Here is a 16,818-nt window from a genome sequence, read left to right as displayed (position 1 = left end):
GCTTCATTTCTTACTGTTGTACTGTAGGGGAAGCTGTTTGTTCTTTCATTTGGTTACTTTCATGTACATTTGATAATATTTAAAGCTTATTATGGATTTTTTTTGTAAGGTGGGTTTGAGAGCTAGTGTTGTATGTGGGAGCTAATACCTGTGAACAAATGTACTGTTGTAGCCATGGTGTACTGCTTTACTCTGCAAAACACTGGCTCACCTAAGGTCCACAGGCAAGCAAGATACCTTATATTACTATAAACCAGCCATTGCTGCTCATGGGAAGTTCTTGCATAAGGTTTCTTTCCCTTCCAGTGCATTATTTCCATACCACCAATTCAAATAGCCTGAATTTGTTGACCTTCTGGCAATGGGGCTAGACTTTTTTTTTTAAGGGGAGCTGCTGGGAAAATGAATCTTGCCTGAAGGGCTGTGAAGCAAGAGCATGTCTTCAAATATCTGCTTTGTTTTTGCTGTACAGTAGGTTAGTGGCCAGATTTTCTGAGATGTTATTTTGGCTTTTTTATCCTTTTTTTCGCTAGGTATGAGTGAAAGTTCGTTTAAGTCAGCGAGCATTAGCTTAAGAAACATAAATAACACATATTTTTCACAGAGAAAAGTAAAATGTGAGCAAGAGTAGATAGGTGAGGAATCTGTTGAATGTTCCTGGAACATCTCATGCCATGGCAATAGGCCTGTGACAGAATTTGCAGCATGATTGAAAAATATATATATGAGATTAAAGGTTTTGTAATATAGTCCTTGCTGGGGCAGGACATCTATGCTGGTTTTGCATGTCTAGTTTATCTTGAAATCATTACATTTGTGGTGATCTGTTTGTACTGCAGTACATATCTCTATAAGAGAAAATTACACAAGCCTACTCTTCCCTTTTACCCTTGTAGTATCATTCCACATTTGTATTGTTAAAACTGACTACGGCATCCTATTGCAGACTTTTTTCCAAGGCAACAGGCACTGAATAGATGACCAGAAATAGCTCTCTTCATCTCAGCAAATTCAATTAAACCATTCTGAAAATGAGTGTGTAGAGGCAGAGGCATCTCTTTACTTAATGACACCTCTTTTGCTAATGTTATTATTGCACTCTTCATGGTTCTAAGGCAATGTCAGCTATATCCCAAGCACACAACAATAGTTATATCTCAAACGTGAAGGGGAAGGACAAGCAATGCATGGCTGGGAAAACTGTTAGTAGGATTAAGAAATAGCCATCATGTCTTCTGGTAGTTTAAATCCAGACTAGTCTAGTATGGGTAGCAGCAACGTTCATGCTTTCAGTAAAGAGAAATCAATTATCAGCTTCACAGATAAAATGAGGTCATGATGCTAGTGCAGAACTCAGTAGAGACCAGACATTTGGATATAGAAGCTAATACCCCTTCAAGATGTGTTTTTGGAGAACAGGAAAGCTGAATGTTGTCCACCCGGATTGAAGACATTTTTATTACTAGTGCTAGTGCAACACCTGTTTTAAACAGAAACAAAGACTTGTATTATTGACTGTCACTGCCTTAGGTGCATTTCATGAATAAAACTTTTGATTTTTTGGATTAAACGGTGTTTATGTGTAACATAGAAGAAGATCCACAACCCTTATTATGAAGGCTTACAATTTGCTACAGATCCAGAGGAAGTATTTTTAATTTAATCTTAACTTAGAAATTAGTAGCTGGTGATATTAACATATCTACATTGTATTGATTTCTGACCTGTTTACAGCTGTCTATGGTAAACTTGTGTTGAACAGTTGCATGTAAAATGTTGATGACATGTCAGCTTTTTTAATTCAATATAAACAAATAGACCTTTGCATGCAGACAGTAAGGATTTTCCACTTCAAAGGACCCTTTGTTGAAGAACATATAAAATCAAAAACTTACTAGAGAAACATGATTCTGCCTTTTTTAAAAAAAGGAAACTCAAAACTACAAAATCCAGGTAGTTCTATTCTTTACACTCTTCCGTCAGGGTGAATGGGTATGGTTTAGCTGAACCTGCAGACATCTGTATGAAGGCTATAGAAATTAGGCTCCTCTTGAAGTCAATTGGAAGAAACTGTTTTTTCAGGTGTCATTTTTTTCTTCTGAAATATACACCTAACATTAGGCAAACAAACTGATACTTTAAGAACACAATTTCTTTCTTTTAGGGACAGATCTCCATTAAGTTCCATTTTACACTCATATTTAATTCTCTTATGGGCTAAAAATGACTTCATCCTTTGTAATTATTGAGAGGATGCTTTGTGGGTTCTCCTTGGCTTAAATTTTTCCTTTTCTTTAAGGCTCTCCAACCTGTAGTGACTACATCACTACAGGTCTTCTGTAGAGCCTTTAACATGTTCTTCATCTTGTGGATGTACCTGACCTCCTTTGACATGACCTTTTAGATCATATAATACTCCTGGTTCTTCTCTGCGCTTCTTTCCTTCCATATACCTTCTTTGGCAAAGAGCTTTTTCTCATCCCTGCTCTGTAACCCTCCACTTCTGGTTTTGAATACCTGGGCCTGCCTTCTTTCATTTAAGCATGATTTAACATTTTTGGCTTCATAGTTCCATGTCCAGCATAGTGTTTTTGTCTGTGAATTTCAATAAAGCAGATGGACCTCGTAATCTACATTTCTCATCTGCAAATAAAGCTTTTTCACTGCTAATTATATCAGCGGAACCAAAAGTTTGGACCCATATCAGAAATTATATAGGTTCACAAAACCAGATGCATTTTGATATTTTTTTGGTTATAGATGTCCTTTCCTCCACCAGAAAAATACTAAACTTGCTGCAAAATATTTTGGTTTTCAGAGGAAAAAGAGTGTGCTGCAATAGTAAAAAATCCTCCAAATATTGTAGCAAAATGCTGCTTAAAGACAAACTGAAAAGTTTGAGTTTGGGTTACTTTCAAACTATTGGAATGTTTTGGTTTTTCCAAAATTTTTGAGGGGTGGATTTCAACTGCAAATAAATCTGCAAAGTTTGCATACATCCAAAAATATTCAATGATAATGCATTTTGTACTCATGGTGGGATGTTACACTTATTTTTAAGTGTTAATGTTTCTTTAGTGATAGAAAACTTTCTGTTATTATTAGTGCGATTTGCAAAGACAGTTTGGCTTCTTGGTTAGGAGGATCTGAGTGTCATCAGAGATGACCTGCCTGTAGACCAAAATATGGGCAAAGAGCTACACACTGTTATACTTCTCATTGAATTTAATTTGCATTTAGATGGAGACACATGTGCATCAGTTAGTTTTCATGCCATAACCACAAAAATACAGAGGCAATTCTGGATGCCTACAAAAAGGTCTTCTTCATTTGAAGCCTAGATCCTTAAGATCTTTTTGAATGCTAGACTCTTAAAATCCATCACTGTCTCAGTGGTTTTGAACATGAGGGCTTCTTCATGCAAGGTATTTAATGGATTTTAGACAACTAACAAAAAAAAACCTCTTTACAGCATTTTAACTTTTCAGTTAAGGTCTGAAGCCTTGAGAAAAAGGGGAGCTCATTACTGACTGAGGGAAAAGTCATTGAGACTTGCTGTGAGCATGGATCTCTGCCATCCCCTGGATCAGACCCAGAGTAATCTTTTGGTGCACAGAGGTCGGGTGTTGCTAGCCTGCACTGGTTTTGAACTAAATATAAATCCAACCTGTTTTCTTTGTTATTAGCTGGTGGGTGATACATTTCCTTTGTTTGCTGTCTCAGAGCTCTCTCTGGGGAAAAAAAAAAAAAGCGACAATGGTGATGTGTTCCTGCTCTTTCTTTCACTGTCAAGCTGTCGGTTTCATCAGCTCAATTTTTCTGCTCCAGACTGTGTGAACAGTTGTTGAATGCCTAATAGTACTTCCATTTGCCAAGCTAATCTACTTCTAGTACTTAAAATTCAACTTCACATGAAATCTTTAGCAGCAGCAGATCTATGCTCAGTAGAACTTGTGATAGTTGTCAAAGAATATTTTGAACTCTAGGCTATAGTCAGAAATATAACTGCAGAGGAATTAAATTGCAGATTTCATGATCATGCTTTTTTTAGGAGAGAGAAATAAATCATAGAACATTTGCTTTTAAAAAATAAGTATAGACTATACTGACAAAATCAGAGGGCTCTTGCTAGCCAGACTGCTTAACAATGAAAATTATGTAGGCTATGGCTTGAATATAGAGTGGAACATAGGACTAGGAGTTTGTCTTAATATTTTTGACTTGCTGAGATATTCTGGTAGCTCGCAGTACAAAGTCATTGGTAAATTTAAGACCATAACAGTGTGTTGAAATCATTGTCCTAGCCTAGTTATCATGTAAGATATCATGACATATATATTTTATAGCTTAAAGGCTAACAGTGCACATCTCATTGTATGCCAGTATTTTTTCTCTTGGAAGGAAAAAAACTCACATCATGTGATGAGATTGGATATAGCATTTTGCAGAGGGCAAAACGTTTGCAACAGCCCCCGTAACCTGGTGATAGCTCCATTTTATAAGGTAAATAGTGCCTTCTGATGCTTCTTTGCCTTGGTGGGTTTGCTGGTGCCACTCATTTAATTGTGAACTATGTGTCCAGTTGGTATCTGGACCTCTGACTCTGATTGACCAGGTTGAGCTTGGTGCAATCTGAAACTGCAACATTTCGCTGGCTTCCACAGCTGCTCCTGAGCTCCGAGGCAGCGGGAGCAGGCAGAATTGTTTTTTCCCCATGCCTTTCCACCTTTGCAGACTTCCCTTTCAGGCTCAGGCCTTCGTCTCTTGAATTTGCCCTTTTTGGGCCCTTATTCTATCTGCCTCATTTTGCCAGTCTTAACATTTTAGTCATTGAGCAGTCTCCAGTTATTGCTAGGGTAAATACGATGCCCTCTGTCAAATCTTACCTGTTTTTACTGCAAGGAATTGAGCCAGAAACAGCGTGGTTCCTGCTTTTCAAAAGTGTCAGATCCAAACTACTGCTATATGAGATTTTAAACAGGAAGCTGAAGTAGAGGAGGATCCTAAGACTGCGCTTGATATGACTTGTTCGAGGCCATTGGGAAGCTGATTGTAAGCCTGAGTCTTTGGCCAGTGTTAGACCTATCTTGTTCCTTAGGGATCCAAACTGACTGATATGCTTTGGAGGTGTTCGTCTTACTGGGGATGTGATAAGCCCCAGGATCACTTCATTCCCCAAACTTGAAGGGACAATGGAGCTTCCTGGCAGCACAGAGGGGCTGGCAAGGCCAATTAAAAGATTTTGCCATGCCGATCACAGTTAAAACAAGAAGGAAACTCATTTTTCAGAAGTTGTTAATCCTGATTAGAGCAGGCGAGAAATAGTTAGCCAAGGCACCTTAGGGCTATTAACAGCTTCAGATTACACACTAGAAGGAATGGTGGACAGATTCCCCTTGGCATCTCCTCTGAATATTGGATGCCTGGATAAGGCTGGGGCTTCTTCTGAGAATTTAAAGCTTGTAATTTTTTCAATCAGACCTGTGAATTATATTTTCTTCAGACAGAATTTTTATTGCTACTGTTGGGAGGTAATTAACAAGGAAGCAAATTTGGTGAAATATTATAATTTCTCTAATTTAAAAGTTTGAATTCTACTCTCTCGCCAAGACAGACTAGGTACAGCAGTATATTTTGTTTCAGATGTTGGTGTGTAATCCTCCTTGCTTTTAATGCAGTATAACCAAAACACAGGGGATTGCCAACAGGAGGAGCAGGTTGCCTGCCTTTGCCTTGTAACAGCCACATAACCCAACAGGCAGGATGCTGCAGCTCTCAGTGAGGCGGCACGCCTGCCTGATAGTAGGGTGTTTCATTTGACTTTGTCTCTGCCCCAGACAGAAATGTAATTCCCAGGTCTTAGAGTGTGTTCTGCTGGTATGATGGTAAAGAAAGGTGTAGCTCAGGAGCTTTGATTTTTATTTACTTCCAGTTTTCCTCATTTTAGAAAAAATACCTTGGGCAACAAGTTTTTCTGCCCTGCTCAGGTGGGATTTGGGTTCTCACTGAAATAAGAACGTACTAAAATTCAGAATTTGTAGGTGTGCAAATTGATCTTTTACTTGTTGTGCAATTGCATGGGGAGTAAATACATCAGTGCCTGCAATTAAAGACTCAGTAAACAGTTGAAAACGTTTTTATAAAATTCTATGTGCATTCCCAAATGCACAGATATACCTATTATAGCATATTCTAATGACTCCAGAGTGTACAGGGGTACCTGACTTCGGCATGCATGGGTAGGTTGAATATTTCAGTCCCATAGACAACAGCAAATTTTATGTTTAGTACAAATTAGCCATACAGGATATAAAATGAATGCCTGAGGTGAGGTGCTGTGTGTTGAAATTAGAGTCCAAATGAAATCTGTTTAGTATTAAAAAATTCAAATCCTGAGCTAGCTTCTCCACTGGTGTCAATCAGTACAGATCCATTAACTTCAGTGGAGCTGTGCCTCCATGTCTGCTGGGGAAAAGGCTTATTCTGAATGTTTTGACTAAACACAGCACAGTTCTCTTAATAGATGAAAAATGCTTTTGTGCAATTTTTGGAATGTAAATTTACTCTCACAATTTATAAATTAGCTTTGAGCCTGGTCTGCAAACCAATATCAGTCATCATGAGCAGCTGCTGGAGAAGGTGTTCAGGTCTGATAGAAGAGGGGAGGGTCTGAATGGGGACCAAGCAGGATTCCACTAGATGCTGACCAGCTACCCTGTCAGGGGGCATGGGAACTGGGTGTCCTTACCAAGGGAGAGAATTTGCCTTAGAACATTCTATGAGCTGTCCCATCTTTTAGTGGCTGCAAATTGTGAGTTTCCACTCAGGCTGGCATTTTCAAAAAAAGACAGATGACTTAGAACCTGGAGACACGTTCTTTGTCAGGAAGACTCAGGGTCCCAGATGTATAAGACTTTAATCATTGTTTCATGAAGTCCTGAGTCCTGAAGATGTTTCAAAAAAATGCTCACTCTGAAATGAAAATGATAGATACTTTAAAAATACCACGGTTTAATTAGCTGACCTGAATAAAAGAAAGTCAACCTGTGCATTCTTTCTGTCTGCCAGTTTTAATTACCATAGAGAAGAAAGAGGAACAAAGACTCAGAAACTCATTTGTACCGTTTGAGTTTGATCTCTCAAAATAGAGACCATCAAGTTTCCTGGGAGGGAGCAGAATGTGTCCTCATAGTAATACAAGACAAGACCTTTTTAATTAGAATAGGAGGGATTTTGAATGTTTTTTTCTCTTGTGACTTGAGTTAGCATAGGGAAAGAACTGAAGAGCAATTGGATTAGAAATTAGGGCTTAGAGAAATGTTTGAAAGGGAAAAATTAAATTTCTCTTGTGCCTAGCCATAGGGAGTTCCTATGTTACAGACACCACAGCTACAGTATTTATACTGTCTCTAATATAATTCTGTAGTAAAGAAAAGGGCTTAATGTCTTTGCTGCTTATGTGTAAACCTGTTAAATGTGGGCTGAACTGTTTTGGTATCCTTCAGTAAGTATTGGTCAGTCAAGCTTGGGGCTTTGCTAGATTTGGCAACTAATTATTACAGATCTTATTATTGGATAGTTGCTTAAAATCAAGACAGAGGCCTTTGTGTGCCAGCACAGAAACTTTCACGAGGGTCCAGTAATCACTCATGTCATGCACTGCATGCTCCATCAACCCTAAGCAACAGCAAATAGCAGCACCTCCTTAATTGTTTACCTCACATTCTTGGAGTTGTAAACACTCCCTTTTTTGTTAAAGGCTGATAATGAATAGATTATAGTTGCAGTGTTTCTTTTCCACAGTGAGGTTTTGTTTATTCCTGAAGTACAAAACAAAACAAAAAAAATAATTAATCTAGTAATAGCATCTTCAACAAAGATTCAGTACAGGCATATATGCTGCCCTTTAATTACATTAATTATTGATATATGATAATCCTAACAATACTTGGGCAAGGTTTTTAAAAAGCAGAGCCTCTGTTTAATCCTACTGTATGAAGCCACTTGGGTATTATGTAAACCTTAGATATGTCATATTCCCGGGGCTCCTCCTAGGGCGCTCACAGACTGTGCAGGAGAGCTCTGGGAACCACTACCAGGTGTAACTCCTTCTCAGGGAGGGAGTTATTACCTCTGTCATACTCAAATCTCTGAGGATGTCAATTTAATCTCTCCTACTCACTTGTATCCTCCTTTGGTACCTCTGTGCAATGACACTGTCTGAGATCACTTTACTTCCCATCATTGCCTCCTATAGTAATCACTGCAACCAGGACAACAGTTCATACTTCAGTTCACTGCTTTTGCTTTGTCTTTTACTGCTTGAGAATGAAGGGATCTGTTTTTTACTGTAGTGAGACAGATAGAGGTGAGGAACCCAAGATCACCTCCAAGTTACTGCATTAAAATAAAGACATGGTGAGTTATGGCACTACACACACTATAAACTGTAGTCCCTTGTAGTTTATGAAGCTGTTATAGGAAGCAAAAATCTGTATATAAGATTTTTTTCCATTACATGATTATAAACAATTTTTTTACAGTATTATCAGGTCTGTTGTTTCCCGTTTATACGCTAACTTATATTCATATCAATGAGAGATCCAGGAATATGAATTTCTAAGTGGGATGGTACAAGACATTATACAAAACCTCAATAGAAAAGTAAGTTAAATCAGGTGCTAGTGAAATTAGCTGAGGAGTTTTGTTCTTTACAGTCTGATCTGCACATTTTTCTCTGTGTAGGGGCACCTGCATGACCCATTGACATATGGGAAAGTGTGTGATATTTGAAATATGAGAAGAATACTCATTGGCAGATGGGGAAATAATGTGGTGTTTGAAGTATTAGGATAATAATAATAAATCTAATTTAATCTTTTTTCCTTCATATTTGCAGATAATTAATATTGCACATATCACCAGTTGCTACTGAGGTAAGAGGTGGTAACCTTCTAAGTAAGTGTGATTTGGTTTCTTGCAGTTTATTTTCTACAATAGGATAGTAGAAACATCTGGCATATTGTGAAACTTTATTTGTGACTACAGAATTAAATGTGATAGGTGTCAGAGAGAGCAGTCTCCTTATCTATAGTGAAATTTTGGTCTGCCAAAAAGCAGCGTAAGCTCCAGCCATAGTTTTGTCACAATTTGATGACAAAGAGCCAACAAATCACATTTAGATTTTTCAGCTGCAAAAATAATACGTAAGATTAAAGCTACTTTGGAAGAATCTTGGACAGTCAAAGGCCTATAGAACAATATACCTAGAAGGAATTGTTAAATGGTGCAGCCCAGTCAGGAGGAATTGTATACAATAAAATGATGGATGTGCACCAAGCCAAAAGCCATGTGCATTGAGATATGCTGGGTATACCAAAGTTTTTATGCTAAGAAGAGTTATTGTTTCCACTTGACCAAAAGTGTTGCTAATGCACAGGAACTATTTTATCTGATCATTTACACTCACATACTCTTTAACTTGTTAAAAGAGAACTCAATATTTTGAATATACCTAGTGTCTTTGTATTGGCATGGGTTTAAAACATAATTTATCTTAGATAGGTAAAAGATGGATCCTAAATATCATTTATCCAATTACATAATTGCAGGCACCTTCTATGAATATTCAGCACTCAGGAGAACCCAGACCTTGCCTGTCTCTTTCCAGCATCCTCCTGGAGACTCATAATCAACACTTGGGCTCCCTATAGAAGGTTCCCTATAGAAGGGAGGAAATATTTTGACTAAACAAACTCCACAAGTCAATAAACTTTACAGATTTATTGTTCTGATCCATATGCAACATTATGGAAATATGTACTAAGTAGGAAGCTCTGTAGAGAATCTAAATTCAGTTCTCTACAGAAAGTAAAAAGGAGTTAAATTCAGGACTCACTTCATCTTGACATTTACTGGATTGTACTTCCAATAAGGAGTTTTCAGTGTTTAATAAATATATTTTGGGGTTTCTTTGGTAACCAGTATTACCTTTAGGCAATTAAATTAGATAGTCAACATCTTTTGGTCTTTTACCAAATAAAGTCCTACAAATAGAGATGAAAATCCTCATATTGAGATATTTTTCTGGTCTTGTCTCTGTTGATTCCAAAAGCTTTAAAGATGTGACATAAACCAATGTAACAATAATTGTCTCAAAAATGCAGGATAACTTTCTGATGACAATGCTTTAGAGATTATTCTTAAAAAAGAAGAAAAAAAAAGCTGAACAAAAAGACAGTAGGGAAGCTTCTTGTTTTGAAGGATTGCAGTAAAGACTGATAAACAGTGTTGTTAAGCTGAGGAATCTGTCCCAGCGGAGCTTCCTGCCTTATTGAGTTTGGAACCTGTATATCAGACTTTTTTTTTTTAATCTTTCCTGAACTTAGGCAGGGTGAAGATGGACTTTCAAAATTAACAGACTCCACCTTTGCAAGACCTGCTCTGCAAGACCTGCTCTGCTTTCCAGCTGCTGTAGGATAAATGATGCCCCAAGTTCCTCAGCTTCCCATGTTTGAGAGCTTCAGCCTTGCAGCTACCTGAGGCTTACAGTTCACCTTTTCATGGATATATGTTTAGAGAAGCAAAAATGCCCAGGGCAATAGATCAAAAATACATCAGTCTTCACATAGGTAGCTCAGGTCATACATTCTTTCTCCCTGCACAGATGTAAATATATGCAGAGGTGTATGTGTATACATATGATTATTTGAGGATATGCTTCACTTCTCCATATTGGGATGTTCTTCAGGAATCATGTTGCTGCTCAAGCACTCTGATTTTGTACCAGTTGTTTCAAACAACTCTGTCTCTTCTGTTTCTGAGGAAATGCCATTCCTTCTGGATCCACCTTCTAGAAGAAAACCTTGAATCAGTCAAACCATTGTCTAAAATTGATCCCATTTGAACGGGTGCATGCAAAAGATTCACTCATTCTCCAGTGTCCATGATCTGATATAACCTTTATCAGTAAGGAGGATTTGGTAATGCAGACATCTAATTAAATCAACTAGAAATCAGATGTTTTATGTAGTCATATTTCTCAAATAATTAGAATAGCTATAATTGGCTTAAATTGGTACCTAGTTAAAATGCAGGAAGAACAGCTGACATGTTTTTCATGTGCAGTTCAGGCTATTGCTGTTTTGTAAATTTGAGATCTCGTCAACATAATCAGTTAGGCAATTCTGGGTAATACACATGCACTGGTTCAAACTTTTTGTGAAAACAATCAAACTGCCTGTCTAATTTCATTTTATGTGTAGCCAATCTTAGATGGATTTTATTTAGCACCCTTTCAGGCTGAATGTTGGTGTAGGGCTTTCAGGTTATGCCAGGAAAAACATTAATTCAAACAGTGGAGCTAACTTCCTATATCTGTTTTTTTCATCCCCCATCCCGCCTCAGTCCTTCTCCAAAGCTGGAATCAGAAGAGTTTTTCAGAAATATCTAAACAAAATATTTCATTAAAATCTCACAAAAAATATTTAAAAACCTGTAGATTTCAAAAGTGGCTTTATTTTTAAAGTATCTGCTCGCTATCAGATGTTAAAAGTGACCATTTCTTTCTTTTGTAAGAACAGCAATTTTAATTTATGTAATGCCTATTGACCATCTTTTTCTCCTTGACAGAACCACAGACAGCATAAAAGTAGTATCTAATAAAAAGAACTTTACGTTTAAGCCTTCATTCAGAATCTTCTGCTTGTTGGAATCAGGTTTTGATTTCATTAAATTATTGGTGAGAATATGTAACCTTAAGTGGCTGCTGAGAAGGTAGGAAAGTAAAACATGATCAGGTCTCTGTAGTTGCCTAACAAATGAAAGACAGAAATAGGACCTGGTGTATGTGATAAACAGCACTTCAGTGACAAAGTCCTGATGAGCAGGAAGGCATGTGGCCTCTGGAAAGCAGATTTTTGGGTGTGCAACCCCAGACTGCAGCATGTGGAACTGGAGTGAACTTACAGCGCTATAAAGAAAAGGAATAAACCTGAAAATAATTAGTACAAAATCTCTGGTACAAAAACCTCGGGGATATAAAAGCAAGATAGTGAAGGAATTCTTCTGAGGAAAATAAAAGAAATTTCAGTGTTACATTTGAGAACCTAACCCCGTCAGGAAATACTGATATTCCACAGCCATTTTATTCTCTAATTATTTTTCAGCTGTACTGTTTTCTGTCTTGTTAGAGAGCTGTCTATATAGGATGTTTCTAAAATTGTCACTTTAATGTGAATATTTTTACTGTGAATTACTTGCCATTGTTTTTCGTCTCATTGCTTTGAGGAATTACCAGGTGAAGTGTGTTGCTTGGTGTGAGGTTCATTTCAGACTGTTCCTGTATCACAGCTGGAAGTCAGGAGGTGGATTCCTTTTTCTGAGCAATACAGAACTGTTTTCCTTTGCTCCTTGGAGGGATATTGCAGGCTATGGAGAAACAGAAAGGCAATCATAGGCATAGAGAAAGGAACAGGGAGAGAGAAGCAGCTGTAAATGCAATGATATTGAATCACACAAGAATATTCTGGGAACAGTGTAGTTTTAATGTAACAATAAGGCTGAAAGAGGAAAACACAGAAGTTGGTTATTTTAAGACCTTGAAACCCAAAATGACTTAGGCAATTTTACCTTGATTTGCTGTGGTGTGTGCATGTATATACACATACACGCAAAGTAGTAATAAAACCAGACTAGCCCTTGTTTCAGTGTGTCATTTAATCTAGTTCTTTGATGTCAGGGGAACATGGAATAAAATCATTTTTTGGCATCCAAAACAATGACAGTGCACTTCTGTGTATCAGGAAAACTCAGTATAAATGACAGCCCCCTTAAGGCCACTCATCAGGGCTGAAAGGAAAAACAGAAAATATCATTTTTTTCTTGTAGATAGTAATTAATGCACTTGGTCCCTTTCAGTTAGTTCCAGTTTAGGGGAATGTAGGCTCCTCAGCACTTCTTGGCTGTTGGCGCTGGCAGTATTGCCACATGTGAGAGAAGAAGAGTTCATTCCCTCCCTCCTGGGATTTCTGGCTGAATAATGACCAAATTTTTTATATCCAACTTTTCTGGTTTAGTGCTAGAGTTAGGTTATGGTTGGACTCAATGATCTTGAGGGGCTCTTCTGATCAAAAAGATTCTATGATTCTTTCTAAGCATCTCAAAGAGTTTTCTTAAAGGACTGGAAAATAAAAAGTCTCCTCAAATGTCACATACCTAATATCATCCTTTAGAAGTATTTTTCTGTATCAATTTGGATTACTCTATGAGATTTCTGATAATGATATTACACTGGAGACATTGAGCTTATGAATGTCTGGCATTTTTTTCTCTTTGTCTCTAACTGGTGGTGGCTGCAAGCATTGTTCCATTTTTCACTGAAAATGGTTTTAGTATCCTGGGGAGTGAGTGCAATGCAAAGCTGAAAATCTGTTACTTCTCACAAGGCAAGTGCTCCAGACACCAGTCATCGCAGTGAACCTCCACTGAATTCGTTCCCATTTATTGATGCCTGAGTTGTACTGGAGGTCCCCAAATCAGATGTCATATTCTAGATGTGGTGTAACAAGTGCTGCCTTTAATATACCAGCTGTGCTGCTGGTAATGCAGCCCAGGATGCTGTTGGTCTCCATCACTGCCAGGTGTCCTTCCTGACCCACATTCAGTTTGGTGTCTACCAAGATCTAATGTTTCTTTTCCACAGAGCTGCAGCCTGTGTCATTGTCAGGGGTTCCTCCTTCCCAGATGCAGGACATGGCATTTGTCCTTGTTAAATTTCACAGGGCTCTTCTTGGCCCATTCCTCCATCCTTTCCCTTTGAACAGCAGCCCTGCCCTTGCATGTATCAACTGGTCCCCCTGACACCACCATTAATGTGGTGTCACACGCAAGCTTGATGAGAGTGACATCCATGGCTTCCTCCAAGTCATAGATGAAGATGTGAAGGAGGATAGATCCCAGAACAGACCCAGATGGTAATCTGCTTGTTATCTCCAGGTAGACTATGACCCATGAATCTCTGCCTTCTGAGCCTACCCACCCATTTTCCATCTGTGTGCTTATCTATGTATATAGACTGTAACATCTACATTCAGACCCATGGCTGTTTTGGTAGAGAGTGTCAAAAGCTTCACGAAAGGTGAAGTAAAAGAGATTTACTGCTCTCCCCTTGTCCTCAAATAAATTCATTTTCACCTAGAAGGCAATCAGGTTGGTCAGGCATAATTTACACTTGGTAAATCTAGTCCTGACTGTTTTCTTGTTCCTTCATGAGCCCAGAAATGTGTTTCCAAGAGGACCTGCTCCAACAATCTTCTGCATTTATGTTTATTTTAGTCCATTCAGGTTAGGTATGGTTTTATTCTAAATCTCTAGGTTCTGAACTTAGTCAAAACAGGGTTCCTTGTATGCTTTATTAGTCACTGGGACTGCACACGGTCCTTCATAAAACTGAAATCGAATCTGTTGTTGAACATTATTAACTCACATTGGTTTGGCTTCGGAACTGATGATGTTTTTATTTAAAAATTCCATTGAATGGTTAAACTGATTTTTACGCATTTTACTTATAAATCAGGCAGTTCTGCTCAGCAACAGAAATCATTAATGTTATAGTCTCAGATTTGATCAATACCATGTTTCTTGGACTACTGTTTTATTTGACATTTCATACTGTCATTGTGCATATCAAACAAAACCTCCTTCTAGTACTAAAAAAATTGAGTATGTTGTGGGTTTTCTATACCCTGTGGTGTTCACTTGCATGTTTTTATTACGCATCAACTGTGTTCAGCAGGAAAATAATTCTGCATTTCTGAAATTTAAAGTAGAGGTCCTAACATTTGTTTTACTAATAAATCAGATGGTCTCCGTTCTATGTAGTGTCTTCTTAGTGTGGTACATTAACCTGAATCACATTAAAGAAAAATCCTGCCTCCAGTTTTCTGTTATTTTTCTGGATTTTGTAGAATTCAGAGTGTAATCTGGGTGTATCCTGCATTATCAGTGTCCTATGGACAAAGCTTCTTGCAGCAGGGCAATAGTAGCAAGGCATCAGAGTGCAATTTGGCAAGCCATTTCTCTAGGTCCCCAATTCCTCCCCCACCTTGTACTCTTTAATTCCTACTGTCTTAATGTGGGCAAAACCAGGCAGCCTATTTCTATACTTGGCTGCTCCACCAGCAGGATCTATAGTTTCCCACTTTGTGCTCTTTGTAACTACTAAGTTGTTGGAGGCCTTCAACTGTCAAGCAACTGTTCATAGGTATTTGAGAACTGTGGAAATCAGAGCCTAATGACCTATCACTTTAATAAAATGTATACTTACATGTGAGGCAAGAGAAACAGAACTCCTAAATTGTTTCACTGCAGTTTGTGCAGCTGGAGCTTAGGGGGAGGTGATGTTGAGTGTTTTTTTTTACTGCTGACTTCTTCCAGGTGTCATCACCAACCACACCACAATCACAAATGCTTTACACCTGTATTCTGTCATTTAAATTCAGGACATGTATGTCCTTGATGACTACTGCTTAGGCAGTAAGTGACGGTAATGAGTGCCTATGGAGGCGGATAGGGAGGGAACCTCTGTTAACACAGCCATTATCACAGGATGCCCGCACTGGGTATTTTCAGAGAACTCAGGTGGAAGCTTCTAAGTCTCAATCATACTCTTTGTGGTTGTGTGGGAAACAGACTTGTTCTGTCTTCTCTAGCACTTAATCCAATATCCGTGTCAATTTCAGATACCCGTTGCCTAAAGGTCATCATCAAGTAGTGGTTATGTGATTTGCATAAAGTGTTGACGTGCTTGTTCAGTCTACAGACTCACTAAAGATTTGATACATTTAATATGGATTCTGCTGTGCTGCATCTGCTAGTATGCAAGTAAAAAGTGGAAAAAAATGTTGGTATGTATTTCCTTGGAACACTGGAAGGAATAATGAGTGAATATAAAGGTGGAAAATTCTGGGTCCAACAAGATTTTATTTCTGATTTAAATTTATTTTCAAAAATTTTGTCTCTTATTATAAATCTCTTAGTTTCTCAGCAAAGTAGGTTCTTTTCCTGGCTAAAAGGCTATTTTGTCATAGTCACAGTAATTTTATTCAAAATTATGAATTTGCTCAAAGTAAAACAAAACTCAAAAAACCCAAACAAACAAACAAACAAAAACCCCAACAAACCAAAAGACAAACCCAAACCATAAAGCTGGGTTAATGAGAAATCAACAAATTTAGAATTGTGTAAGGTCTTGGCACAATTTTTTGGAACCACGTAGTGACTTTACTGAAAAACGCTGAATACGTAATGGTAGATAAGTGATTTTCATAGTTGTTATTTGATTGTTATTATTGATGATTATGCATTTTTTACTTACAGAATTTTTAAACCTCTTTCAGTGTTCAACTCCTGTGTGCTCACAGTCTGTGTCAGTGTACATATATTTTAATTGAATCCTTTTCCAAAATAGGCATTATCACGCTTAAGTTGAGTGACTTATCTATGAGATTTCATGACACTAATTGCCTAACTCCTTCACTTCTGGCATGCATTTGAAATTGCTAAATACTCAATTTTTTAGTGGTGATTTCTGTGTACTTTTGAAAATGTTGGGAGTAGAAATGATAGAGCTTTTCTCCCTCTGTTTCTTTTCCTTTCTGGTGTGTAAAATACTTTCATTTTCAAGATACACAGAGTGACATCTCTGAGGAATCAGTAGTAGCACTAGAATCTGGTAGTTTTTCATCTGATGCTTTCTGCCCATCCTCCTCTAATGACATACAACTTCGGTCCAGTCACCTCTCTATAGTATGTCTGTCC

At 37.9% G+C, this 16,818-nt stretch overlaps 1 long non-coding RNA gene across 3 annotated transcripts in view; it reads left to right on the top strand.

The window, feature by feature from the left end:
- LOC110363522 (uncharacterized) overlaps nucleotides 1–16,818 on the top strand; it is a 114,663-nt gene that overhangs the window by 74,101 nt on the left and 23,744 nt on the right. For all 3 annotated transcript variants that reach the window (XR_010471681.1, XR_010471679.1, XR_010471680.1), the window contains exon 3: nucleotides 8,900–8,936. This is a non-coding gene — a long non-coding RNA (uncharacterized LOC110363522). The remainder of the gene's footprint in view (nucleotides 1–8,899; nucleotides 8,937–16,818) is intronic.

This window comes from Columba livia, chromosome 3 (genome assembly GCF_036013475.1).
Source record: "Columba livia isolate bColLiv1 breed racing homer chromosome 3, bColLiv1.pat.W.v2, whole genome shotgun sequence".
Taxonomy (NCBI): domain Eukaryota; kingdom Metazoa; phylum Chordata; class Aves; order Columbiformes; family Columbidae; genus Columba; species Columba livia.
The sequence above is the reverse complement of the archived record's forward strand: the minus strand, read 5'-3'. Positions and strand labels throughout refer to the sequence as shown.